This window comes from Dromaius novaehollandiae, chromosome 35, assembly GCF_036370855.1.
Source record: "Dromaius novaehollandiae isolate bDroNov1 chromosome 35, bDroNov1.hap1, whole genome shotgun sequence".
Lineage (NCBI taxonomy): Eukaryota > Metazoa > Chordata > Aves > Casuariiformes > Dromaiidae > Dromaius > Dromaius novaehollandiae.
This window is the reverse complement of record NC_088134.1, coordinates 968461-993181: the sequence shown is the minus strand read 5'-3', so window position 1 is coordinate 993181 and position 24721 is coordinate 968461. Positions and strand designations below refer to the sequence as shown.

The following is a 24721-nucleotide window of genomic DNA, read 5'->3' as shown; positions in this document are numbered from 1 at the left end:
GCCCAAATCTGCACAAAGGAGTGGTCCAGAGTGCAGTAGAGGGGTGCTAAGGCATCTACATGGTCCAGAAATGCCTCTGGGGAAGAAGGCAATAATCTGGAGGAGTTAGGAAAAGACTAGAGAGTGTCTAAGGGGTCTGGGGGGCCAGAAGAGAGCTGGGGGGCCCCATTCTGTGCAAAAGAGGGCTCCAGAGCGCACTAGAGGGGTGCTAAGGCATCTACATGGTCCAGAAATGCCTCTGAGGAAGAAGGGAGAAATCTGGAGGGGTTGCGAGGAGACTAGAGGGTGTCTAAGGGGTCTGGGGGCCCAAATCTGCACAAAGGAGTGGTCCAGAGTGCAGTAGAGGGGTGCTAAGGCATCTACATGGTCCAGAAATGCCTCTGGGGAAGAAGGCAATAATCTGGAGGAGTTAGGAAAAGACTAGAGAGTGTCTAAGGGGTCTGGGGGGCCAGCAGAGAGCTGGGGGGCCCCATTCTGTGCAAAAGAGGGCTCCAGAGCGCACTAGAGGGGTGCTAAGGCATCTACATGGTCCAGAAATGCCTCTGAGGAAGAAGGGAGAAATCTGGAGGGGTTGCGAGGAGACTAGAGGGTGTCTAAGGGGTCTGGGGGCCCACAAGAGAGCTGGGGGAGGCCCAATTCTGTACAAAGGAGGGCTCCAGAGTGCAGTAGAGGGGTGCTAGTGCATCTACATGGTCCAGAAATGCCCCTGGAGAAGAAGCGAGAAATCTGGAGGGGTTATGAGGAGACGAGAGGGTGTCTGAGGGGTCTGGGGGGCCAAAAGAGAGCTGGGGAGCCAATTCTGTGGCAAAGAGGGGTCCAGAGTGCACTAGAGGGGTGCTAAGGTGTCTACACTGTCAAGAAATGCCTCTGGGGAAGAAGGGAGAAATCTGGAGGGGTTCCAAAGAGACTAGAGAGTGTCTAAGGGGCCTGGGGGGCCACAAGAGAGCTGGGGGGCCCCATTCTGTGGAAAAGAGGGCTCCAGAGCGCACTAGAGGGGTGCTAAGGCGCCTACACAGTCCGGAAATGCCTCTGGGGAAGAAGGGAGCAATCTGCAGGGGTTGCGAGGAGACTAGAAGGAGTCTAAGGGGTCTGGGGGGCCCGAAGAGAGCTGGGGGGGCCCATTCTGTGCATTAAATGGTTCCAGAGCGCACTAGAGGGGTGCTAAGGCATCTACATGGTCCAGAAATGCCCCTGGGGAAGAAGGGAGAAATCTGAAGGGGTTGCAAGGAGACGAGAGAGTGTCTATGGGGTGTGGGGGTCCCAAAGTTCTGTACAAAGGAGAAGTCCAGAGTGCACTAGAGGGGTGCTAAGACATCTACACTGTCAAAAAATGCCTCTGGGGAAGCAGGAACAAATCTGGAGGGCTTCCAAGGAGACTAGAGGGTGTCTGAGGGGTCTGGGGGGCCTGAAGACAGCTGGGGGTGCCCATTCTGTGGAAAAGAGGGATCCAGAGCACACTAGAGGGAGGCTAAGGCATCTACACTGTCAAGAAATGCCTCTGGGGAAGAAGGGAGAAATCTGGAGGGGTTGCGAGGAGACTAGAGGGTGTCTGAGGGGTCTGGGGGGCCAGAAGAGAGCTGGGGGCCCCATTCTGTGGAAAAGAGGGCTCCAGAGCACACTAGAGGGGTGCTAAGGCGTCTACACGGTCAAGAAATGCCTCTGGGGAAACAGGGAGAAATCTGGAGGGGTTGCGAGGAGACTAGAGGGTGTCTGAGGGGTCTGCGGGGCCAGGAGAGAGCTGCGGGGGCCCAATTCTGTACACAGGAGGGGTCCAGAGCGTACCAGAGGGGTGCTAAGGCATCTACATGTTCCAGAAATGCCCCTGGAGAAGAAGGGAGAAATCTGGAGGGGTTGCAAGGAGACGAGAGAGTGTCTATGGGGTGTGGGGGTCCCAAAGTTCTGTACAAAGGAGAAGTCCAGATTGCACTAGAGGGGTGCTAAGACATCTACACTGTCAAAAAATGCCTCTGGGGAAGCAGGAACAAATCTGGAGGGCTTCCAAGGAGACTAGAGGGTGTCTACAGGGTCTGGGGGGCCTGAAGACAGCTGGGGGTGCCCATTCTGTGGAAAAGAGGGATCCAGAGCACACTAGAGGGAGGCTAAGGCATCTACACTGTCAAGAAATGCCTCTGGGGAAGAAGGGAGAAATCTGGAGGGGTTGCGAGGAGACTAGAGGGTGTCTGAGGGGTCTGGGGGGCCAGAAGAGAGCTGGGGGCCCCATTCTGTGGAAAAGAGGGCTCCAGAGCACACTAGAGGGGTGCTAAGGCGTCTACACGGTCAAGAAATGCCTCTGGGGAAACAGGGAGAAATCTGGAGGGGTTGCGAGGAGACTAGAGGGTGTCTGAGGGGTCTGCGGGGCCAGGAGAGAGCTGCGGGGGCCCAATTCTGTACACAGGAGGGGTCCAGAGCGTACCAGAGGGGTGCTAAGGCATCTACATGTTCCAGAAATGCCCCTGGAGAAGAAGGGAGAAATCTGGAGGGGTTGTGAGGAGACTAGAAGGTGTCTAAGGGGTCTGGGGGGCCAGAAGAGAGCTGGGGGGCCCAAATCTGGACAAAGGAGTGGTCTAGAGTGCACTAGAGGGGATCTAGGGCGTCTACATGGTCCAGAAATGCCCCTGGGGAAGGAGGAACGAATCTGGAGGGGTTGCGAGGAGACTAGAGGGTGTCTAAGGGGTCTGGGGGGCCAGAAGACAGCTGGGGGTGCCCATTCTGTGGAAAAGAGGGGTCCAGAGCGCACTAGAGGGGTGCTAAGGCGTCTACATGGTCAGGAAACGCCTGTGGGGAAGCAGGAAGAAATCTGGAGGGGATCTGAGGAGACAAAAGGGTGTTTAAGGGGACTGGGGGGCCAGAAGAGAGCTGGGGGGCCCCATTCTGTGGAAAAGAGGGGTCCAGAGCACACTAGGGGGGCGCTAAGGTGTCTACATGGTCCAGAAATGCCTCTGGGGAAGAAGGGAGAAATCTGGAGGGGTTGCGAGGAGACTAGAGGGTGTCTAAGGGGTCTGGGGGCCCACAAGAGAGCTGGGGGAGGCCCAATTCTGTACAAAGGAGTGGTCCAGAGTGCAGTAGAGGGGTGCTAGTGCATCTACATGGTCCAGAAATGCCTCTGGGGAAGAAGTGAGAAATCTGGAGGGGTTGCGAGGAGACTAGAGGGTGTCTAAGGCGTCTGGGGGCCCACAAGAGAGCTGGGGGGGCCCATTCTGTGCAAAAGAGGGCTCCAGAGCGCACTAGAGGGGTGCTAAGGCATCTACATGGTCCAGAAATGCCTCTGGGGAAGAAGGGAGAAATCTGGAGGGGTTGCGAGGAGATTAGAGGGTGTCTAAGGGGTCTGGGGGCCCACAAGAGAGCTGGGGGGCCCCATTCTGTGCAAAAGAGGGCTCCAGAGCGCACTACAGAGATGTTAAGGAGTCTACATGGTCCAGAAATGCCTCTGGGGAAGAAGAGAGAAATCTGGAGGGGTTATGAGGAGACGAGAGGGTGTCTAAGGGGTCTGGGGGGCCAAAAGAGAGCTGGGGAGCCAATTCTGTGGAAAAGAGGGGTCCAGAGTGCACTAGAGGGGTGCTAAGGTGTCTACACTGTCAAGAAATGCCTCTGGGGAAGAAGGGAGATATCTGGAGGGGTTCCAAAGAGATTAGTGTCTAAGGGGCCTGGAGGTCCTGAAGAGAGCTGGTGGGCCCCATTCTGTGGAAAGGAGTGTTCCAGATTGCAACAGAGGGTTCCTCAGGCATCTACATGGTCCAGAAATGCCTCTGGGGAAGAAGGGAGCAATCTGGAGGGGTTGCGAGGAGACTAGAAGGAGTCTAAGGGGTCTGGGGGTCCAGCAGAGAGCTGGGGGGCCCCATTCTGTGCAAAAGAGGGCTCCAGAGTGCACTAGAGGGGTGTTAAGGGGTCTACATGGTCCAGAAATGCCTCTGGGGAAGAAGGGAGAAATCTGGAAGGGTTGTGAGGAGACTAGAGGATGTCTAAGGGGTCTGGGGGGCCAGCAGAGAGCTGGGGGGCCCAAATCTGCACAAAGGAGTGGTCTAGAGTGCACTAGAGGGGTTCTAGGGCGTCTACAGGGTCCAGAAATGCCCCTGGGGAAGAAGGGAGAAATCTGGAGGGGTTGCAAGGAGACGAGAGAGTGTCTATGGGGTGTGGGGGACCCAAAGTTCTGTACAAAGGAGAAGTCCAGAGTGCACTAGAGGGATGCTAAGGCATCTACACTGTCAAAAAATGCCTCTGGGGAAGCAGGAACAAATCTGGAGGGGTTGTGAGGAGACTAGAGGGTGTCTACAGCGTCTGGGGGGCCTGAAGACAGCTGGGGGTGCCCATTCTGTGGAAAAGAGGGATCCAGAGCACACTAGAGGGATGCTAAGGCATCTACACTGTCAAAAAATGCCTCTGGGGAAGAAGGGAGAAATCTGGAGGGGTTGCGAGGAGACTAGAGGGTGTCTAAGGGGTCTGGGGGGCCAGAAGAGAGCTGGGGGGCCCCATTCTGTGCAAAAGAGGGCTCCAGAGCGCACTAGAGGGGTGCTAAGGCATCTACATGGTCCAGAAATGCCTCTGGGGAAGAAGGGAGAAATCTGGAGGAGTTAGGAGAAGACTAGAGGGTGTCTAAGAGTCTGGGGGGCCAGAAGAGAGCTGGGGGGCCCCATTCTGTGCAAAAGAGGGCTCCAGAGCACACTACAGAGATGTTAAGGAGTCTACATGGTCCAGAAATGCCCCTGGAGAAGAAGGGAGAAATCTAGAGGGGTTGTGAGGAGACTAGAAGGAGTCTAAGGGGTCTGGGGGGCCAGAAGAGAGCTGGGGGGCCCCATTCTGTGGAAAAGAGGGGTCCAGAGCACACTAGGGGGGCGCTAAGGTGTCTACATGGTCCAGAAATGCCTCTGGGGAAGAAGGGAGAAATCTGGAGGGGTTGCGAGGAGACTAGAGGGTGTCTAAGGGGTCTGGGGGCCCACAAGAGAGCTGGGGGAGGCCCAATTCTGTACAAAGGAGGGCTCCAGAGTGCAGTAGAGGGGTGCTAAGGCATCTACATGGTCCAGAAATGCCTCTGGGGAAGAAGGGAGAAATCTGGAGGGGTTGTGAGGAGACTAGCGGGTGTCTGAGGGGTCTGGGGGGGCAGCACAGAGCTGAGGGGCCCAAATCTACACAAAGGAGTGGTCCAGAGTGCAGCAGAGGGGTGCTAAGGCATCTACATGGTCCAGAAATGCCTCTGGGGAAGAAGGCAATAATCTGGAGGAGTTAGGAAAAGACTAGAGAGTGTCTAAGGGGTCTGGGGGTCCAGAAGAGAGCTGGGGGTGCCCAATTCTGTGGAAAAGAGGGGTCCAGAGCACACTAGAGGGGTGCTAAGGCATCTACACTGTCAAGAAATGCCTCTGGGGAAGAAGGGAGAAATCTGGAGGGGTTGCAAGGAGACTAGAGGGTGTCTAAGGGGTCTGGGGGGCCAGCAGAGAGCTGGGGGTGCCCATTCTGTGGAAAAGAGGGCTCCAGAGTGCAGTAGAGGGGTGCTAAGGCATCTACATGGTCCAGAAATGCCTCTGGGGAAGAAGGGAGAAATCTGGAGGGGTTGCAAGGAGACTAGAGGGTGTCTAAGGGGTCTGGGGGGCCAGAAGAGAGCTGGGGGGCCCCATTCTGTGGAAAGGAGTGTTCCAGATTGCAGTAGAGGGTTCCTCAGGCATTTGCATGGTCCAGAAATGCCTCTGGGGAAGAAGGGAGAAATCTGGAGGAGTTAGGAGAAGACTAGAGGGTGTCTAAGAGTCTGGGGGGCCAGAAGAGAGCTGGGGGGCCCCATTCTGTGCAAAAGAGGGCTCCAGAGCACACTACAGAGATGTTAAGGAGTCTACATGCTCCAGAAATGCCCATGGAGAAGAAGGGAGAAATCTAGAGGGGTTGCGAGGAGACTAGAAGGAGTCTAAGGGGTCTGGGGGGCCACAAGAGAGCTGGGGGGCCCCATTCTGTGGAAAAGAGGGCTCCAGAGCGCACTAGAGGGGTGCTAAGGCGTCTACACGGTCAAGAAATGCCTCTGGGGAAGAAGGGAGCAATCTGCAGGGGTTGCGAGGAGACTAGAAGGAGTCTAAGGGGTCTGGGGGGCCCGAAGAGAGCTGGGGGGCCCAATTCTGTGGAGAAGAGGGCTCCAGAGTGCACTAGAGGGGTGTTAAGGGGTCTACATGGTCAAGAAATGCCTCTGGGGAAGAAGGGAGAAATCTGGAGGGGTTGCGAGGAGACTAGCAGGTGTCTGAGGGGTCTGGGGGGGCAGCACAGAGCTGGGGGGCCCAAATCTGCACCAAGGAGTGGTCCAGAGTGCAGTAGAGGGGTGCTAAGGCATCTACATGGTCCAGAAATGCCTCTGGGGAAGAAGGCAATAATCTGGAGGAGTTAGGAAAAGACTAGAGAGTGTCTAAGGGGTCTGGGGGTCCAGAAGAGAGCTGGGGGTGCCCAATTCTGTGCAAAAGAGGGGTCCAGAGCACACTAGAGGGATGCTAAGGCATCTACACTGTCAAAAAATGCCTCTGGGGAAGAAGAGAGAAATCTGGAGGGGTTGCGAGGAGACTAGAGGGTGTCTACAGCGTCTGGGGGGCCTGAAGACAGCTGGGGGTGCCCATTCTGTGGAAAAGCGGGGTCCAGAGCGCACTACGGAGATGTTAAGGAGTCTACACGGTCAAGAAATGCCTCTGGGGTAGAAGGGAGAAATCTGGAGGGGTTGTGAGGAGACTGGAGGGTGTCTAAGGGGTCTGGGGGGCCAGCAGAGAGCTGGGGGGCCCCGTTCTGTGGAAAAGAGGGGTCCAGAGCGCACTAGAGGGATGCTAAGGCATCTACATGGTCCAGAAATGCCTCTGGGGAAGAAGGGAGAAATCTGGAGGGGTTGCAAGGAGACTAGAGGGTGTCTAAGGGGTCTGGGGGGCCAGCAGACAGATCGGGGGCCCCATTCTGTACAGAGGAGAGGTCCAGAGTGCACTAGTGGGGTGCTAAGGCGTCTACATGGTCCAGAAATGCCTCTGGGGAGGCAGGAAGAAATCTGGAGGGGATCTGAGGAGACAAAAGGGTGTTTAAGAGTCTGGGGGGCCAGAAGAGAGCTGGGGGGCCCCATTCTGTGGAAAAGAGGGGTCCAGAGCACACTAGGGGAGCCCTAAGGTGTCTACATGGTCCAGAAATGCCTCTGGGGAAGAAGGGAGAAATCTGGAGGGGTTGCGAGGAGACTAGAGGGTGTCTAAGGGGTCTGGGGGGCCCGAAGAGAGCTGGGGGGCCCAATTCTGTGCAAAAGAGGGCTCCAAAGTGCACTAGATGGGTTCTAGGGTGTCTACACATTCAAAAAATGCTTGTGGGGAGGAAGGGAGAAATCTGGAGGGGTTGCGAGGAGACTAGAAGGTGTCTAAGGAGTCTGGGGGCCTTAACAGAGCTGGGGGAGGCCCAATTCTGTACAAAGGAGGGCTCCACAGTGCAGTAGAGGGGTGCTAGTGCATCTACATGGTCCAGAAATGCCCCTGGAGAAGAAGCGAGAAATCTGGAGGGGTTGTGAGGAGACGAGAGTGTGCCTGAGGGGCCTGGGGGCCCAAAAGAGAGCTGGGGAGCCAATTCTGTGGAAAAGAGGGCTCCAGAGTGCACTAGAGGGGTGCTAAGGTGTCTACACTGTCAAGAAATGCCTCTGGGGAAGAAGGGAGAAATCTGGAGGGGTTCCAAAGAGACTAGAGAGTGTCTAAGGGGTCTGGGGGGCCACAAGAGAGCTGGGGGGCCCCATTCTGTGGAAAGGAGTGTTCCAGATTGCAGTAGAGGGTTCCTCAGGCATTTGCCTGGTCCAGAAATGCCTCTGGGGAAGAAGGGAGCAATCTGGAGGGGTTGCGAGGAGACTAGAGGATGTCTAAGGGGTCTGGGGGGCCAGCAGAGAGCTGGGGGGCCCAAATCTGCACAAAGGAGTGGTCTAGAGTGCACTAGAGGGGTTCTAGGGCGTCTACAGGGTCCAGAAATACCTCTGGGGAAGGAGGAACAAATCTGGAGGGGTTGCAAGGAGACGAGAGAGTGTCTACGGGATGTGGGGGTCCCAAAGTTCTGTACAAAGGAGAAGTCCAGAGTGCACTAGAGGGGTGCTAAGGCGTCTACACTGTCAAAAAATGCCTCTGGGGAAGAAGGGAGAAATCTGGGGGGGTTGCGAGGAGACTAGAGGGTGTCTGAGGGGTCTGGGGGGCCACAAGAGAGCTGGGGGGCCCCATTCTGTACAGAGGAGAGGTCCAGAGTGCACTACAGGGGTGCTAAGGCGTCTACATGGTCCAGAAATGCCTCTGGGGAAGGAGGAACAAATCTGGAGGGGTTGTGAGGAGACAAGAGGGTGTCTGAGGGGTCTGGGGGGCCAGAAGAGAGCTGGGGGGCCCTATTCTGTGGAAAAGAGGGGTCCAGAGCGCACTAGGGGAGCCCTAAGGTGTCTACATGGTCCAGAAATGCCCCTGGGGAAGAAGGGAGAAGTCTGGACAAGTTAGGAGAAGACTAGAGGGTGTCTAAGGGGTCTGGGGGGCCTAAAGAGAGCTTGGGGGGCCCAATTCTGTGGAGAAGAGGGCTCCAGAGCGCACTAGAGGGGTACTAAGGCGTCTACACATTCAAAAAATGCTTGTGGGGAGGAAGGGAGAAATCTGGAGGGGTTGCGAGGAGACTAGAAGGTGTCTAAGGAGTCTGGGGGCCTTAACAGAGCTGGGGGGCCCCATTCCATGGAAAAGAGTGGTCCAGAGTGCACTAGAGGGGTGCTAGGGTATCTACACTGTCAAGAAATGCCTCTGGGGAAGAAGGGAGAAACCTGGAGGGGTTGCGAGGAGACTAGAGGGTGTCTAAGGGGTCTGGGGGACCAGAAGAGAGCTGGAGGGCCCCATTCTGTGCAAAAGAGGGGTCCAGAGCGCACTACAGAGATGTTAAGGAGTCTACATGGTCCAGAAATGCCTCTGGGGAAGGAGGAACAAATCTGGAGGGGTTGTGAGGAGACAAGAGGGTGTCTGAGGGGTCTGGGGGGCCAGAAGAGAGCTGGGGGTGCCCATTCTGTGGAAAAGAGGGGGCCAGAGCACACTAGAGGGGTGCTAAGGCGTCTACACGGTCAAGAAATGCCTCTGGGGAAGAAGGGAGAAATCTGGAGGGGTTGCGAGGAGACTAGAGGTTTTGTACGGGGTCTGGGGGGCCAGAAGAGAGCTGGGGGGCCCCATTCTGTGGAAAAGAGGGGTCCAGAGCGCACTAGAGGGATGCTAAGGCATCTACACTGTCAAGAAATGCCTCTGGGGAAGAAGGGAGAAATCTGGAGGGGTTGCGAGGAGACAAGAGGGTGTCTAAGGGGTCTGGGGGTCAGCAGACAGATCGGGGGCCCCATTCTGTACAGAGGAGAGGTCCAAGGTGCACTAGAGGGGTGCTAAGGCATCTACATGGTCCAGAAATGCCTCTGGGGAAGCAGGAAGAAATCTGGAGGGGTTGCAAGGAGACTAGAGGGTGTCTGAGGGGTCTTGGGGGCCAGAAGAGAGCTGCGGGGGCCCAATTCTGTACACAGGAGGGGTCCAGAGCGCACTAGAGGGGTGCTAAGGCATCTACACTGTCAAGAAATGCCTCTGGGGAAGAAGGGAGAAATCTGGAGGGGTTGCGAGGAGAGCAGACGGTGTCTAAGGGGTCTGGGGGACCAGAAGAGAGGTGGGGGGCCCCATTCTGTGGGATAGAGGGGGCCATAGTGTAATAGAGGGGTGCTAAGGCATCTACATGGTCCAGAAATGCCAATGGAGAAGAAGGCAGAAATCTGGAGGGGTTGCGAGGACACTAGAGGGTGTCTAAGGGGACTGTGGGTCCCAGAGAGAGCTGGGGGGCCCAATTCTGTACAAAGGAGGGGTCTAGAGTGCACTAGAGGGGTGCTAAGGCGTCTACACGGTCAAGAAATGCCTCTGGGGAAGAAGGGAGACATCTGGAGGGGTTGTGAGGAGACTAGAGGGTGTCTAAGGGGTCTGGGGGGCCTGAAGAGAGCTGGGGGGCCCCGTTCTGTGGAAAAGAGGGCTCCAGAGCGCACTAGAGGGGTGCTAAGGCATCTACATGGTCCAGAAATGCCTCTGGGGAAGAAGGGAGAAATCTGGAGGGGTTGCGAGGAGACAAGAGGGTGTCTAAGGGGTCTGGGGGTCAGCAGACAGATCGGGGGCCCCATTCTGTACAGAGGAGAGGTCCAGAGTGCACTAGTGGGGTGCTAAGGCGTCTACATGGTCCAGAAATGCCTCTGGGGAAGAAGGGAGAAATCTGGAGGGGTTGCGAGGAGACTAGAAGGTGTCCAAGGGGCCTGGGGTCCTTAACAGAGCTGGAGGGCCCCATTCTGTACAGAGGAGAGGTCCAGAGTGCACTAGAGGGGTTCCAGGGCGTCTACATGGTCCAGAAATGCCTCTGGGGAAGAAGGGAGAAATCTGGAGGGGTTGCGAGGAGACTAGAAGGTGTCTAAGGGGTCTGGGGGCCTTAACAGAGCTGGGGGGCCCCATTCTGTGGAAAAGAGGGCTCCAGAGCGCACTAGAGGGGTTCTAGGGCATCTACATGGTCCAGAAATGCCTCTGGGGAAACAGGGAGAAATCTGGAGGGGTTGCGAGGAGACTAGAGGGTGTCTAAGGGGTCTGGGGGGCCAGAAGAGAGCTGGAGGGCCCCATTCTGTGGAAAAGAGGACTCCAGAGCGCACTACAGAGATGTTAAGGAGTCTACATGGTCCAGAAATGCCTCTGGGGAAGAAGGGAGAAATCTGGACGAGTTAGGAGAAGACTAGAGGGTGTCTAAGGGGTCGGGTGTCCACAAGAGAGCTGGGGGGCCCCATTCTGTGGAGAAGAGGCGTCCCGAGTGCACTAGAGGGGTGCTAAGGTGTCTACATGGTCCAGAAATGCCTCTGGGGAAGAAGGGAGAAATCTGGAGGGGTTGCGAGGAGACTAGAAGGTGTCTAAGGGGCCTAAGGGGCCTGGGGTCCTTAACAGAGCTGGGGGGCCCCATTCTGTGGAAAAGAGTGGTCCAGAGCGCACTAGAGGGGTCCTAGGGCGTCTACATGGTCAAGAAATATCTCTGGGGAAGAAGGGAGAAATCTGGAGGGGTTGCGAGGAGACTAGAGGGTGTCTGAGGGGTCTGGGGGGCCAGAAGAGAGCTGGGGGGCCCAATTCTGTGCAAACGGATTGTCCAGAGCACAGACAAGAGGGCCACTTGGATCTCCAGAGGGCCAAAGAAGGGCTCCAGGGCATTACAAAGGCCTCCGGAGGCGTTCTCAAGGGACTAGAGGGGTCTTAAAAGGGCCCAAGGGCCAGAAGTTAGCTCCAGGACAGAAGGGATACCTGAAGGAGTAGTCCAAAGTGCAGTAGAGGAGTCCTAAGAGGTCTACATGGCCGAAAAAGTATCACCTGGGGAGCAAGGATGAGCTCAGGAGGCGGTCTGAGGGGACAAGAGAGATTCTCTAGGGTCTGGAGAGCCCAAAGAGCTCTGGGGCCCAATTTTGTCCAAAAGAGTGTTCGAGAGTGCACTGGAGGGGTGCTAACAGGTCTACAAGGCAAAAAAAGACTCTAGGGAACAAGGACAGCCTGTGGAAGGGTTCTTAGGAGGCATTTGAGGGATCCTAAGGGGTGAGGAGAGCCAGAAGACAGCTCTGGGGCACAACAAAGGCCTCCAGAGGGATTCAGAGGTGACTAGCGGGGTCCTCCTGGTTCTAGAGGGCCAAAAGAAGGCTCTGGGGCACAATTTTGGCCAAAAGAGGCACCTAGAGTAGACTGGGGGAGGGGGGGGGCTGTAAAGGGACTAGAAGGAAGGAAAAAAATGCTATAGGGAACACTGAAGGCAAAAGGAGGGCTCTTGATGGGACTAGAGGGGTCCTTGGAGAGCTAGAAGGACAACAGAAGGCTCCTGCATAATGAAGGCCAAAAGAGGGATATTGAAGGAATTAGAGAAGTCCTATGAGAGCTGGTGGACCAAAAAAGGGCTCTGGGAGCACTACAAAGGCCACAGGAGGGGTTCTGAGGGTACTAGAGGGGTCCTAAGGACTCTACATGCCCAATTGAGCCTCTGGTGCACAATGAAGTCAAACGGAGGGCTTCTGAGAGGACTCGAGCAGTCCTAAGGGGACTAGACATCAAACAGAGGCCTCTAGGTCACAATGAAGACTTTGGGATCAGTTTTAAGTTTACTAGATTGCAAAATGGAAGAGCCTCGAAAAGATTAGAGGGCACACATTGGGTTGTAGGATGGCACATCAGAAGGATGTCTCTGGTGCACACCGAAGGCTCACAGGGTGGGGAGAGGGGTCGTTAGGGAGCCCACGGGCCAAAGGAAGCATTCTGTGGGGATTAGAGGGCAAATGTGGGAGTCCTGAGGGGAACAGATAGCACACAATGGGCACTGGGGCACACCAAAATGGAAAAGGATGGGTGCTGATGGGACTAGGGTACAAACAGAGCCCTGGAGCGCAATAGAACACAGGGTTCTGGGGAGTTTAGGAAAACAAATGCAGGGGTTCTGAAGGGAGTAGAGGGTAATTGAGAGGGTGTGGGGCACACCGAAAGGAAATGGAGGGATACGGTATGCACTAAGAAGCAAACAAAGAGGACAAAGGGATGTGAGAGAAATGGAGAACTCCCAAGCAGGAGCTGTGGTGGGACTTGAGAGCATTTAGGGGGTGCTGGAGCACAAGGTACTCCCAAGGCAAACCCAGGTGTCCTGAGGGGAGTGTGTGGCAATCAGAGGGGTTCTGATGGGGCTAAAGGGCAGTGAGATGGATCCTAAGGGGCTTAGAGGGCAAACAGAGGCATCCCAAGAGGACTAGAGGGAAAAGCAAAGGCTCTGGGATGCACCAATGGCGAACAGAGAGGTTTTGAGGGGACTAGAGGGAAAAGAGAGGGGACTTAATAGGACAAGAGGACAAACATAGGAGTCTGGATGCTACCAAAGGGCCCACAAACACCAAATGTCAGAGTAATCTTGTAGGAACTAGAAAGAGACAGACTTCAGAAGGGAGAAGAGAACAAATGGAGTGCCTTGGAGCACACCTAAAGGCAAATAGATTGGTCCTGAGAGAACTAGTGAGCAAGTGGGTGAGTCCTGGGGGGACAAGGAGGAAAACTGAAGGTTCTGGGGCATTAACTCACCTGCCATAATCCTCCTGCTTGGAGCCTGCCTCTTCCCTCTGAGAAGTTGGCCTTTGCTTTCATTGCACAGGCAGCTGTGAGCTGTCGCGTAGTCTCGGCAGACAAGTTGGGGATCGCTGCCCAGGCAGTCGTGACCTGCAACACTGCATGCTCAGAACAGTTCTCAGGAAGTCATGCCTATTCATAACCTGAAGAGCAAAAAGCAAATCTCTCTTAAGGTCAGTTTTTATTTCATCATAGGAGCAATTTTTCCCCTCTCTCCTCCACTGTACTGCCTCTAACAGCACACCTTCCTCATCACCATTTTCCCCTGCTCCTTTCACTCCTCTCAGTTGCCCCTGCGTCTTAGACCTCTAAAGCAGCTGTTTCTCATCCACGTGTACTTTCATGTCCTGTCCCGATTTGCCCTCCTGTTTGTCCTACAGCAGGCAGCAGGGACACCCTGGCCTAGTTCTTAGGTGCACACGCCTTTTGATCTGGCGAGCAGCTCAGACAGAGCAGAGGGCAGCAAGAAAGGTGGATCTGAACATAGTAGACTTGGGCACCAAGCAACACAGAAGCAGCAGCAAGGCATCAAAGAGATGGCATCTTTGTAAAGAAAATGCATATAGTTCCAGATGCTTAGGGGCAACTGGGGATTCTCTGTATCTGTGGCCAGGGCTCCTGCCTGCAGGCTCTTTCCACACAGTTAAAGGTAGCTGAACGCAGTGCCCTCGGGAGGCAGTGACATGGTGTCCCTGGTGCTGCTGTGGGGTGGCTGTTCCAGGGTGTCTCAGGCTGTGTTAGGGTCCTTGGACAGAAACGGTGCTGTTCACATTTCCTTGAGGACTTTCCCTTGTGCTGCACAGCAGGACAGCTCTGCACTGCGCCCTCCCAGCACCGCCGCTCCTCAGCGGCTGCCTAACTGGCCCCAATCCTGAGCAAAGCTACGACTCCCAGGAGCCCACAGCACCCCTCCTACTCTCCCAGCCCTGCTCATTTCCAAGAGGGACAGCCCCAGCCCCTGGGGACAAGCCTGCCTGGTCACACCAGAGATGGAAAACGCTTCCTGCCCTGTACCAGGAAAAAACAGGGAAATTCCACTGTGCCCAGTGACCTACGGGGACTCTTGCACAAGCGGCACATGTCCAGTAAGGAACAGACCCAGCGGGCCACTGCTGCAGGGCTGAGAAGGCACCGGCACCTGGAACTACAGCTCCTGGCCTGCCACAGAGCAAAACACGGCTGGCTGGTGGGAACCCCGCTGGCAGAGACCTGCCCCCCCCCCCCGCCCACCTCGAGAGGCACAACATGGCTGCCCAGAAGCCCAGTGCCGGAAGACTACCACTCCCGGCATGCCGCGCAAACCAACATGGCCTCCCGGAAGCCCAGTGCCAGAAGACTACCGCTCCCGGCATGCCGCGCAAAACAACATGGCCTCCCGGAAGCCCAGTGCCAGAAGACTACCGCTCCCGGCATGCCGCGCAAACCAACATGGCCTCCCGGAAGCCCAGTGCCGGAAGACTACCGCTCCCGGCATGCCGCACAAAACAACATGGCCGCCCGGAAGCCCAGTGCCGGAAGACTACCGCTCCCGGCATGCCGCACAAAACAACATGGCCGCCCGGAAGCCCAGTGCCGGAAGACTACCGCTCCCGGCATGCTGGGGGCCGCAGCGCTCGGTGAGGTTTGACTCCGTGGAGATGCCGTTCCGTCCCGCCCCCGTTCCCCTTCCCCCCGGAAACCGCCGCAGAGCCCCGAGCGCGGCCCCGCGATCCCCAGCACCGGCCCGGGGCTCCCCCGCCACCCCCGCGACCGGCCCCGGGTCAGCTGCGACACTGCCGCTGCCCCCCCGCGACCCTCCCTGAGGCTTCCGCTGCGATCCCTCCTCCCCCCCCCGCTCCCCGACAAGCTCCCGAGCTGACACAGGAGACCCCCCCCCGCGACCGTGCAGTAAACCGCACCACAGCCCCGGCGCACCCCCTTCCTCCCCCCGCCTCCGTGGCCCCAGGGCACCCCTCTTCCCCACCACGTCCTCAGCCCCCACTGCTTTCCCTGGCCCCGGTTGCGCTGCGCTGCCCGGGACGCTCCCAGCCACCGGGACCCCCGGCACATGCGGGATCCGCAGCCTGCAGCGCGCCTCCCCCGGCCCCGCTCACCTCCTCCGCGGGGCGGCCGCCGGGCCGGTCCCAGTGGGCGGTGCTCCGCGGCAGCTCCATTGTCCAGGTCCGGCCTCAATGCAAGCTTCCCCCAAATGCGGCTGCAGCCCCAGCGCATGCCCGCCCTTGCCCTCAGCCCCACCTGGGGCTCGTCCTGCCACCCAGCTCCCCCTGGCATTCATCCCAGCCCCAGGGCCCGCAGCTGTGGGCCTGCAGGAACTGGGCAGGGGGCCTGGCCATCAGCCCCTTCAGGGACAGCTGGGGCTGCCAGGGCAGCAGAGGCACCCCCACTCTCCTGCCAGCAGCTTCCTGAAAGCTGAAGGGAGAGCCCTGGGCTGTAGAGAGAGGAAAGGGGAGTATGCAGAGGACAAGAGAACAAATCGAGAGCTCTGGGTGCAACACAAGTCAAAAAAAAAAAAAGGCAAAAAAGCAATGACAGAGCAGAGTGACTCTGGGGGCACCAAAAGGAGGGCCCTGGGGCACACCAAGAAGCACCCAGAAAACTCCAGGGCAGGAGAAAAAGCTAAACAGAGACCTCTGCGCCGTGCCGCAAAACACACAGGGGGCCCCGGGGCAGCGTGAAAGGCACGCAGAGGGCTCAGGGGCAACCCAGAATGTGAACTGAGGGGTCCTGAGGGCATCAGAGGGCAAATGCAGGGCTCTGGGACAAACCAAAATACAAATGAAGGGCCTTGGTGCACACCAGAGGGGTCATAAGGCATGTCACAGGGCTCAGTGCAGCTGACAGGATGGTGCCTGCAGGCTTCCTCCATCCCCCCAGAAATTATCTCCCAGCTCCAGGCACATAGGCCCTGGCCCCAGACACACAAGGGACACTGTGGAGTGCTGAAAGCAAATCCAGAAGCAGTCTGGGGACCTCAGGCAGCCCTGCAGGGGCTCTGGCTGCCCCCACGATGATGGGAAACACCCCCAAGAGCCCCAGGGGTCCAGGCAACGCAAGGGAAATTCCCCGCAGCTCTGGGAACAGCACCAGGCTCCCTGGGAAGCACGGGGACTCCAAAGTACAAGGGACGCAGGGACCAGCTCCCAGCCCCAGACACATCTTCAAGCAAACCGACAGCAGGAACCACAGACATGAGTGCAAAGAATAAGGCAACTATTTATTGTTTTACTGCACAGAAACAACACCTGGAAGAGAGTCTGCCATGGAGCTCAGTGTCAGCATGCTTCCCCTTACCTGTGATGCCTGAAGAGTCATCACCACACCAGTGTCCATCCGTCCGTCGGAAAGGGTCAGCTCCTGCTGCTGCCCTTGACGTGGCAGCTGTCCGAGTAGCCGACAGCCTACTCCTCTGCTTTTTCCTTCAGGGCTAGGATTCATCTCAGAGATGAGAGGAAAATGCCTGATCTCGCCTGTCTGCACTTCTGCCCTACCCCAGGCTAGAGCCCTGCAAGACACTTCCACAGCTCTCAGCTCGCCTGTCACATTGCCAGTCTCAGTGTGATCGGCCTGCGCCATATCAAATCCAGAGCTCAGGTCAGCGCACAAAGCTGAATGCTGGGTACAGGGGAACGTTACAAACCCCAAAGGAGGGTTTGCAGCCTGCTGCTTAGGCTTCAGGGCTTACAGTTTATTATCTAAGGATTTAGCCCTTCTCATTGCTCAGCAGGTCATAAGCCCTGAACGCTAAGTGACAAACTGCAAGTCTTGGAACGCCAGTGATTGCCGAGGCTTTAAAATTTATGGATGAGGTTGGATTTTAAATCCTGTGCCCTGATCGCTACATGAGCAAACTGTAAACACTGACTGATAAAGACTGAGCCCCACAAAAGAAAGGAATAAACAATAACTCCCGAGTGAGAGACCCTCAACAACAAACTAAACAATAAACCTTAAGTGAAAAATTCCAAACCCTCAGCTTTAAGCGACAAACACCAAAGCACCCATGCGCATGAAAACAGTAAAGAGAAGCCAAGGAGTTTTGCCCACAGCTTAAGTTTTCCCTTCATTTAGAAGCACAGCAGAACAGGAAGACATGCACCAGAATCACATTACAGTTGCTGTTTAGAGGCTTGGTTTTAGCCACCATTCAAATGTGAGCATGTGCAAGCGTCACTCCACGGGACTGCACTAAGCTGCACTTGCACTGAACCTACCTGAAAGCCTGCAAGCACTAATTCATCTCTGTGTCAGACAATTCATATTTTTGGTCCTCTCAGCTCCGTGGGCAAACATCCACAGCCAGCGACACCAGTAACCACTTAGGGGACAACCACCTTGCACCTTCCAGTGCTGCTCGCATATGATGCAGCAGCCCAGGACTTAGCTGTGTCCCTGCTGCAAGTCAGAGCTCACCCTCCACGGCCAGCCGCGCATCTCCGCAGAGCTCCCGGCTGCGACGAGGCTCCTTTGACTGCCCGACTGGGCTTCAGCACCTGCAGAGGCCAGAACTGAGAGGCCAGGCAACTGCACGGCCCTCCTAGAACTACTCCCTAGTCCAAGGCCCGTAATTGTTCCCACAATTATGACTGACCCTCTGTGCTGCTTCAGTCACCCTCTCTGGCTCAATTTCATCGCAAAGATGTCACAGCAGCTCTCACGGACAGGCAGGCTCGCTCAGGCACCCGGCCACCTCCAGCCTTCCGTAGATGGTCCTCCGCAGGGAAACTCTGCCTCCGACAGACATTCTGAGAAAGCACTGTCCAGCCAAGGCAGGATAAAACTAAGGCCTCCAAAAACTCCAAACTCCAGAGAGACGGAGCTGATGGGAAACTGATTCATGCTACCAGTACTGTAGATTATGGTTTTGCTGTGTACTACGACACTGTTGCTCATACACACGTAACCCCATTTCTCTGCTATAGCAGAGAAGTTACTGTTGTAGCTGGCTCCTGAAAGAAACAGTAACTTGCAAAAACAAAAATCCCAGGTAAGACAGTTGCATACTTAAGACATCAGCTGTGAAGTACCTTTACTCTCAAAGTGCAAACAATACTGGAACTCCTTGAACTCCTGGACTTCAAAGAAGGAAGCTCTGGAAGGTTTACGGCCCAGCATTAATAATACTAGAAGCAGAAATTGTTTGGAGGGACCAGAACAGCAAAGAGCAAGGAGTTCCAAGGAAAGAAACGAGCCAGAAGCTACATAAACGACTGCACTTACTAAGATAAACTCAAAGCATCCTTCATCAGGAAGCGACAGTGGAGGAGGGGGGGTGCTGACAGCACAGCATCACCCCTCAGGAAGCATTAAATCAACAACACGGGTTGAGCTGTAGACATAGGGAAGACACTACTTTGCATAAAGGCAGACCTGACAGAAAAGTGGGCTCGATGCCAGCGTCGCGATCGCGAGTCAAGCTGCACCGTGCAGCAGCCCTGACTGCGCACAGGCAGACAAGAGGCCGTAACTGCAGACCGCGCTGACGAGTAGGACAGACAACAGCAGCAGCTCCAGACCGTCCTACCACGAGCACCTGTCCAAACACCCAAGGACTCGGAGCCTCTGCTGCTCTCTGCCTCCGCAACACCTTTCCCGGGAGCCTCTTCGTTGTCGACTACACACCCCACAGCATCTCTAGCTCACTAGTGCTCCCCCGCTGCACACCCGCAGCCCCGCGCCTCCGCAGGCAGAGCCACCGCAGAGGTGTCCATGACCCGAACCAGGCCGATCGACGGCACCCTCTGGGCGCTGCCGATCACCAGCTCTGCTGAGCGCCAACCGCCTCTCGGCACCCGCCACACCAGCCAAAACACACAGCAATGACAGACCTCCAGCTGGACATGGGGACAGGGAGCAGAACAGGAGAAAAGAGGGGTAGAGAGCTTGGCAGAGGGATGGAGAAAGACAGAGAAGGATAGAGACCTGGCCCCAGGGTCAGGACGCTGGACAAAGGAATAGAAAGAGAGGGAGAGAGGGCCACACAGATGGAGGGAGGGCTGCACAGAGGACCAGGGAGCAGAAGAGAGAAAAAGAGGGAAGGGGAGGTGGGCAGAGGGACAGGAAGCAAAAGAGAAGGGGGGAGAACCAGGCAGAGGAATGGGGATGGGAAGACAGCGACAGGGAGCTGGTTGGAGCAATGGGAAGAGAATGGGAATGATGAAGAGCTGGCCAGAAAGGTAGGGAGAGAAAAAGAGGGAGGGGAATTCAGATAGAGAGATGGGATAGAACAGGGGAAAAGAGGGAGAGGGAGGCAAATAGATGGGTGAGGAGCTGAACAGAGGGATGGAAATAGAAAGAGAAGGCTGGAGGGGTGGACAGAGAGCTGGGAAGGCAAAGAGAAGTATGGAGAGGCAGACGAGCGGCAGAGGGACGAGGAGCAGCACGGAAGGACAGTGGGCAGGTAGTGGGATAGGGAGAGGAAGAGGACGATGAAGAGCTGGATAGAGCAATAGGGAGCCAGTTAGAGGGATGGAGACACTGACAGAGGGATGAAAAGAGTAAAAGCGGGATGGGGAGCCAGGCAGAGGAAGGAGTGGCTAAACGAAGGGATGGGGCACTGGATGGAGCCATGGGGAAAGAAAGGAAAGGATGGAGCGCTGGACAGAGGGACAGGGAGCGGAACCAGATGGATCCAGATCCAGACAGCCCGCAACAGCCCTCGCCACGCTCCGACCCCACTCATCTGCCGAGCACGCAGAGCTCACTGCACACCACTGTGCCCAAAGCCCGCTCGTGGGCCTGCTTGCCCGTTTCCCTGTGGCTCCAGGGCGTCTGCAAGAGCAAGGGCGTGGGCACAGGCCGGGGAGGAACCCTGCGTTCGGTCATGGTATTTTACTATTCCGTGCGCATTAGCCCCTTTCAGACGCTTAACCTCAAATGCCCTTAACAACTTCAGCACCTGTGGCACCTAGTTTTTCCACACCCTCAAATCTTCCTTGCTCTTTCCCATCTTGTTTGAAAAACCCTCCCAGACCCCTTCTGTACTTACATGCTTCCTCAAAACAGCATCACCAAAACCAACAAAAACGGGCTGAGCTGCTCCTCTTCAAGCTGCCAGCCCTCAGGACAGTATCCTGCAAATGAATCAAACCACCAAGGTCACTGGGAGACTCTCATTTTAGAGCTCTTGCCCCCCCCCCCCCCCCAAGCTTTAATGATGGCTCCCTAACCTGGGCAAACGTAGCTCCTCCCTGAAGCGCTGTAGCAGTTTTTATTCTGCAGTCCCAAGTTGCCGTTATGACATTAAGCAGCAAAGCAAAGCAAAGACAGGTGGGTTCACGGCTTACCCATCTAGCCACGAAAACTCCTATTTTAGGCCTCACTGGTTATTCCAGGTAAACAGACCAAAACAGAGCTCCAAACAGGCAGGTGAGGCTTCACACGGACCTCGTGGCCCTGCTAGCAACAGCAACGCCATAGTGACCGGGCTACCAGTCGCTATTCCCCCCCCCTCCTTTGCCGGTCCCTGAATTGCGGCTTATTACTCACAAGTCTGGTAGGGACGCGGCCAACCTTCCTACGGCCAAAGGCTCCTCATCAGGACCAGGCGGAGAACCTTCCCGCTGACATTTGGATTCTCCCGGCCACTCTTGACATGTGACAACTTACAAAGGTCTGAGGGCGGTGGTAGCCTGTAGCTCTTCACAGCAGCATACAGCTGTTCCCCGAGGTTCCGAACGCCTAGGATTAACGCAATCTATAAATACAAAAAAATACTACCGCTACAGGTGTAAAGCCAAACTAAAATTTCTTCAACCAAAAAAAAAAAAAAAACCTCTTCACGTCTGACAGAACGAGCCGTACGCACCAGCGCCTAGAGCTCAAGCGACCCCTCCCGGGCGACGCTCTTCTGGCAGGCTGCGGATCCAAACTCCTCCCGTCCTGCCTAAGAGTCTCCGCTGGGACACGACGACTTTGCCAGCCAGCGCCTGTTGATGGAGGCAGAGTAAAATCCATCGCCCTGCAAAAGTACAGAGCAAAGAAAGAAGAAAAAAAAAAAATCAAAGCTCTGCAGAAAATTGTAAGAATCCAAAGTTGTCTGTAAGCACAAAAGTGGATCTAATATGCAAACAAGCAAGGTAAATGAGAATACGCGAGCCACGAATATCGCTTCCCCCAGCCCCTGGTTTGGAAGCTACGGCGACAGTCGGGCTTGCCGTGACAGGGAAGTTAGACTAAGCAGCCAACTCACCAAGAGCCCCATATCCCAGAAGAGCTGTGAAGGACCCCATGCCCCAGACAAGAGGAGGCATCAGGCTGCTGTGCCACTGCTGGAGACATCCAGACCCCTGTGTAGCGTACGAGTGCCTGGGGAAACGTCAGAGGCGATGGAGGACCCATCGACACATGCTGCACCGGGGAAGCCCATGGCTTTGGGGCAGCTGTACAGGAGGGAGCAGAACTCAGTGAGGCTCAGTGGAGGTTTCAGTCAGTTGGTGCCCAGGTTGGCTGGTGCCCACAGTCTGTGCCTGGGGGTGGGGGAAGCCTCAGGGCACCTGGGAGTGTCTTTCTTCTATCCAACTTCTAGCTCACCTAGTGACAATTCTCAAGTAAATAACTTGGGGCTGTGCTAATTGTACCTGACTCAAATGGACCTTAATCCTGTTTGGTCCGGAGGTTTTAAACTTCCTTGTGACTTAGCAGCACTCTCGGGCACGCCTGCTGCAACAGGAGCCGTCCCCCCGCGGACGCCGTGCCCCGATCCTGCTCCGGGGCCCGCCTGCCCTCCCCCGCTCCTCCAGGCTGTGTCCGCAGGGGCGAGCGCATAGCCCGGCCCACGCTGGGGAGGAACCGGGACCCTACAGGCGACGACACATGGAAAAGGGAGAGTCAGACCCACGCTCAGGCAGACCCTGCCTCGCGCAGACCCTGCCCCGTGCTCCCGGCGCGGCGCGGTGCGGAGCTGGGCCCGAGCCCCCCGTCCCCTCGCCCCGCACCGCCGCCTCCACGCAGCGACGGCCTCAGCGGGCAGGACACAGTCCAACCCCCGCGACCACCCAACTATACGCGCTCTCCTCACCGGAGCCCCCCACATGCTCGACTCCAGGTGGTCCTCAGCCCTCACCCGCCGCTGCCCAGCGAAAACTCCGTCCCTGCTTGCCGCCATGCTGCTCCCCGCCGCCGCGCATGCGCTGGCGGCGAAAGGAGCGCAGCCGCAGCAGGGCCCTGGCACTCGAGCACCGCGCATGCGCCGACGAAGGACCCCGCGGGAGGGGCCTGGCGGGGGGAGCAGGAGGGCGGCGAGACCCGCAAGGGCGGCCTCACGCGCTCGCAGCACGGCGCTGCAGCCGGCCGGCTCCCGCGGGGGAACCGCAGCCCCGCGGGGCTCACAGCGAGTGCCCCGAGGCTGCTCTGCCCGCGCCCGGGAGCAGCGAGCAGGCGCTGGGGCTGCCCCGAGGAGAGAGCGCCGCGGAGCAGCTCCGAGACGGCACTGCCCGTCCCCGCGCCCCCAGGACGCACAGATAACGAAAAGCCCTCTGCGCGACCGTCCATGAGCACTGGGAGGGGGCGACGAGCACGGCCAATCCCCTCACCCGTTACCGAAACGCCGGAGAGCCGCACGGAAGCCAGCGAGCAGCACTGCGCATGTGCACGCCGACCGGCTGCAGTCCTGGGTTGTGATCATGCGAGGGCAGCGGGGAGCACGATGGCGGCATTGCGCATGCGTTTCCTCGGCGGGCTGCAGTACTGGCGTGCGATCAAGCGAGGGCAGCAGAGAGCAGCTTGACGCAACTACGCATGCGCGGAATGATTTCCTCCCCCCACCCCGTACGGGTTTGTAATCGTGCGCCGGCAGCACGAAGTACGCCGGCGCCACTGCGCATGCGCCTGGGCAGCACGTTGGTTGCATTAGTAATGGCTGGAGTTGTGGAACGGGGGGTGGGGGGGGGGGCGGGGGGAATGGAGTATTTGTCACCCCTCAGCTACAGCAAGGCAGTTTCATGGTGATGAAAGCAGGGGCAGCAGGTAAACGGGATTAAAGTCCAACTGGATTGGCCTCATTTTAAGCCCCCCCCCCCCCAGTGCTATTTCAGTGCCCAAATCTCTCCACAACGTTTTGGGGCAGGCCTGCCTGTAAAATTGCCAGAATCAACAACACTGCCAAAACTTGAGGTCTTACTCCCAAAAATAGCCAAGAACAAAGGGGCCACAGAGAGAGAAAGAGAACTAAAAACTCACCTAGATCGTGCAGGATTTGGTTGCAAAAGATAAAAATGGGGGGGGGGGGGAGGGGACATCAAAAAGGCCAGAGGAGAGTTTGGGAAGATGAAAAGCAAAATGGTTTGGGTGAAAAACTGAGGATTGAAAGGCAAACTTACCTGTTGGTAAGAAGGGGGCACGACCCAATCTGCAGCCAGAAAACAAAACCCCAAGTCCCATGAGATAGAGTCCGATCAGGATTGGGGCATAATCCCTCCCATGCAGCAGAAGTCTCAGCCTGGTTTGAGGGGGGGGCTTCAGAAAATTACCGTGACCCACTCCATGCAAGTTGGCTGAATTATAGCAGTCTGAGTGTTACCTGCTTCTAGCTCCCATGAGGCAGGCTGAATTACATAAAGGAAATGACAGATGGATACTTACCTTGGACCACGCAAATTGGGCTGTGAGGACATCTGGGAGAGATGTAGGGTAGGGAAGAAAAAAAATAAAAAAAAGCCATTAGCTCAATCACCCCTAATAATAAAGATGCTTAATTACACACTGTTGCATTTAAACCAGCCCCCGATGTCCTCCAGGGCACTCAGGCATCCAGGTAGCTCCTGCTCTACCCCACTGCCCACCTCAGAGGGCACCCCAAAAGCCAGATGGAGGGCTTTGGGGCCCATGAAAAGGCGCACAGAGCAGTCTGGGAGGTCATTTGTCTCTATCCCAACCATAACCCTAGATCAGGGTCATTGGCTGAGCCAGACCCTCAAAAAGGTGGTGGTGGTGGGGGGGGGACCTTCTTGCAGCCTCTCAATCCCTTTGGCAGCCCCTTTGAGGCCCACAGCAACAGGAGCACTGGGCTTCAACGCTCTCCTAATACCAACCCTAACCTTAGATCCAACAGCAAACAGGAATCTGGGAGGCACCGCAAGGCTAACAGAGGGGGTCCTGTGGGGAACAGAGGGTGACCTGCAGGTCCTAGGGCACTCCGAATGGAAAACAGAAGGCTCTAGGGAGCACCAACCAGCAAATGGAAGGGTTGTGAAGGGAACAGAGTGTAAATGGCGTATGCTAGGGCATACCAAAAGGCAAGCAGGGAGGTCTTGAGCAGATTAGAGGTCAAAAAAGGCTTCTAGGGTGCACCAAAAGACAAACAGAGGGATCTTGGAGGGACCTAAGGGCAAACAGAGGGGTCATGAGAAGAGCGGGCAAAAGGAGGACACTTGTGGTACACCAAAAGACAGTGGTCAGCCACGCCAGGCCTGGCCACGTGGCTGGCCAGGAAAAGAACATGCCATCTTCCAGGGGAGCATACTGCTGGCCACAAGTTGAGTGCCAGCACGCCACAAGGACAGGTGACAGTGGGGCTTCTGCATGCAGGATCTTTTCATGGTGTTGATTCACAGCTCAGTGATAAGCTAGGTGCTCCAGAGCTCCCAAGAATCCCAGCACAACAGGCCTGG

The 24721-nt window shown here is 56.5% G+C and overlaps 2 long non-coding RNA genes across 2 annotated transcripts in view; both read right to left on the bottom strand.

Annotated features, from left to right (window-relative positions):
* LOC135325314 (uncharacterized) overlaps positions 1-15535 on the bottom strand; it is a 52983-nt gene extending 37448 nt beyond the window's left edge. The window contains exons 1-2 of the long non-coding RNA XR_010386393.1: positions 15209-15535; positions 13071-13258 (exon numbers count right to left, since the gene is read on the bottom strand). This is a non-coding gene — a long non-coding RNA (uncharacterized LOC135325314). The remainder of the gene's footprint in view (positions 1-13070; positions 13259-15208) is intronic.
* Positions 15536-16308: 773 nt separating this feature from the next.
* Positions 16309-23118, bottom strand: LOC135325315 (uncharacterized). The gene is made up of 3 exons (XR_010386394.1): positions 20920-23118; positions 20601-20792; positions 16309-20185 (listed from the first exon to the last, which is right to left on the bottom strand). It is a non-coding gene; the product is annotated as an uncharacterized LOC135325315 (long non-coding RNA).
* Between the last annotated feature and the right edge of the window lie 1603 nt (positions 23119-24721).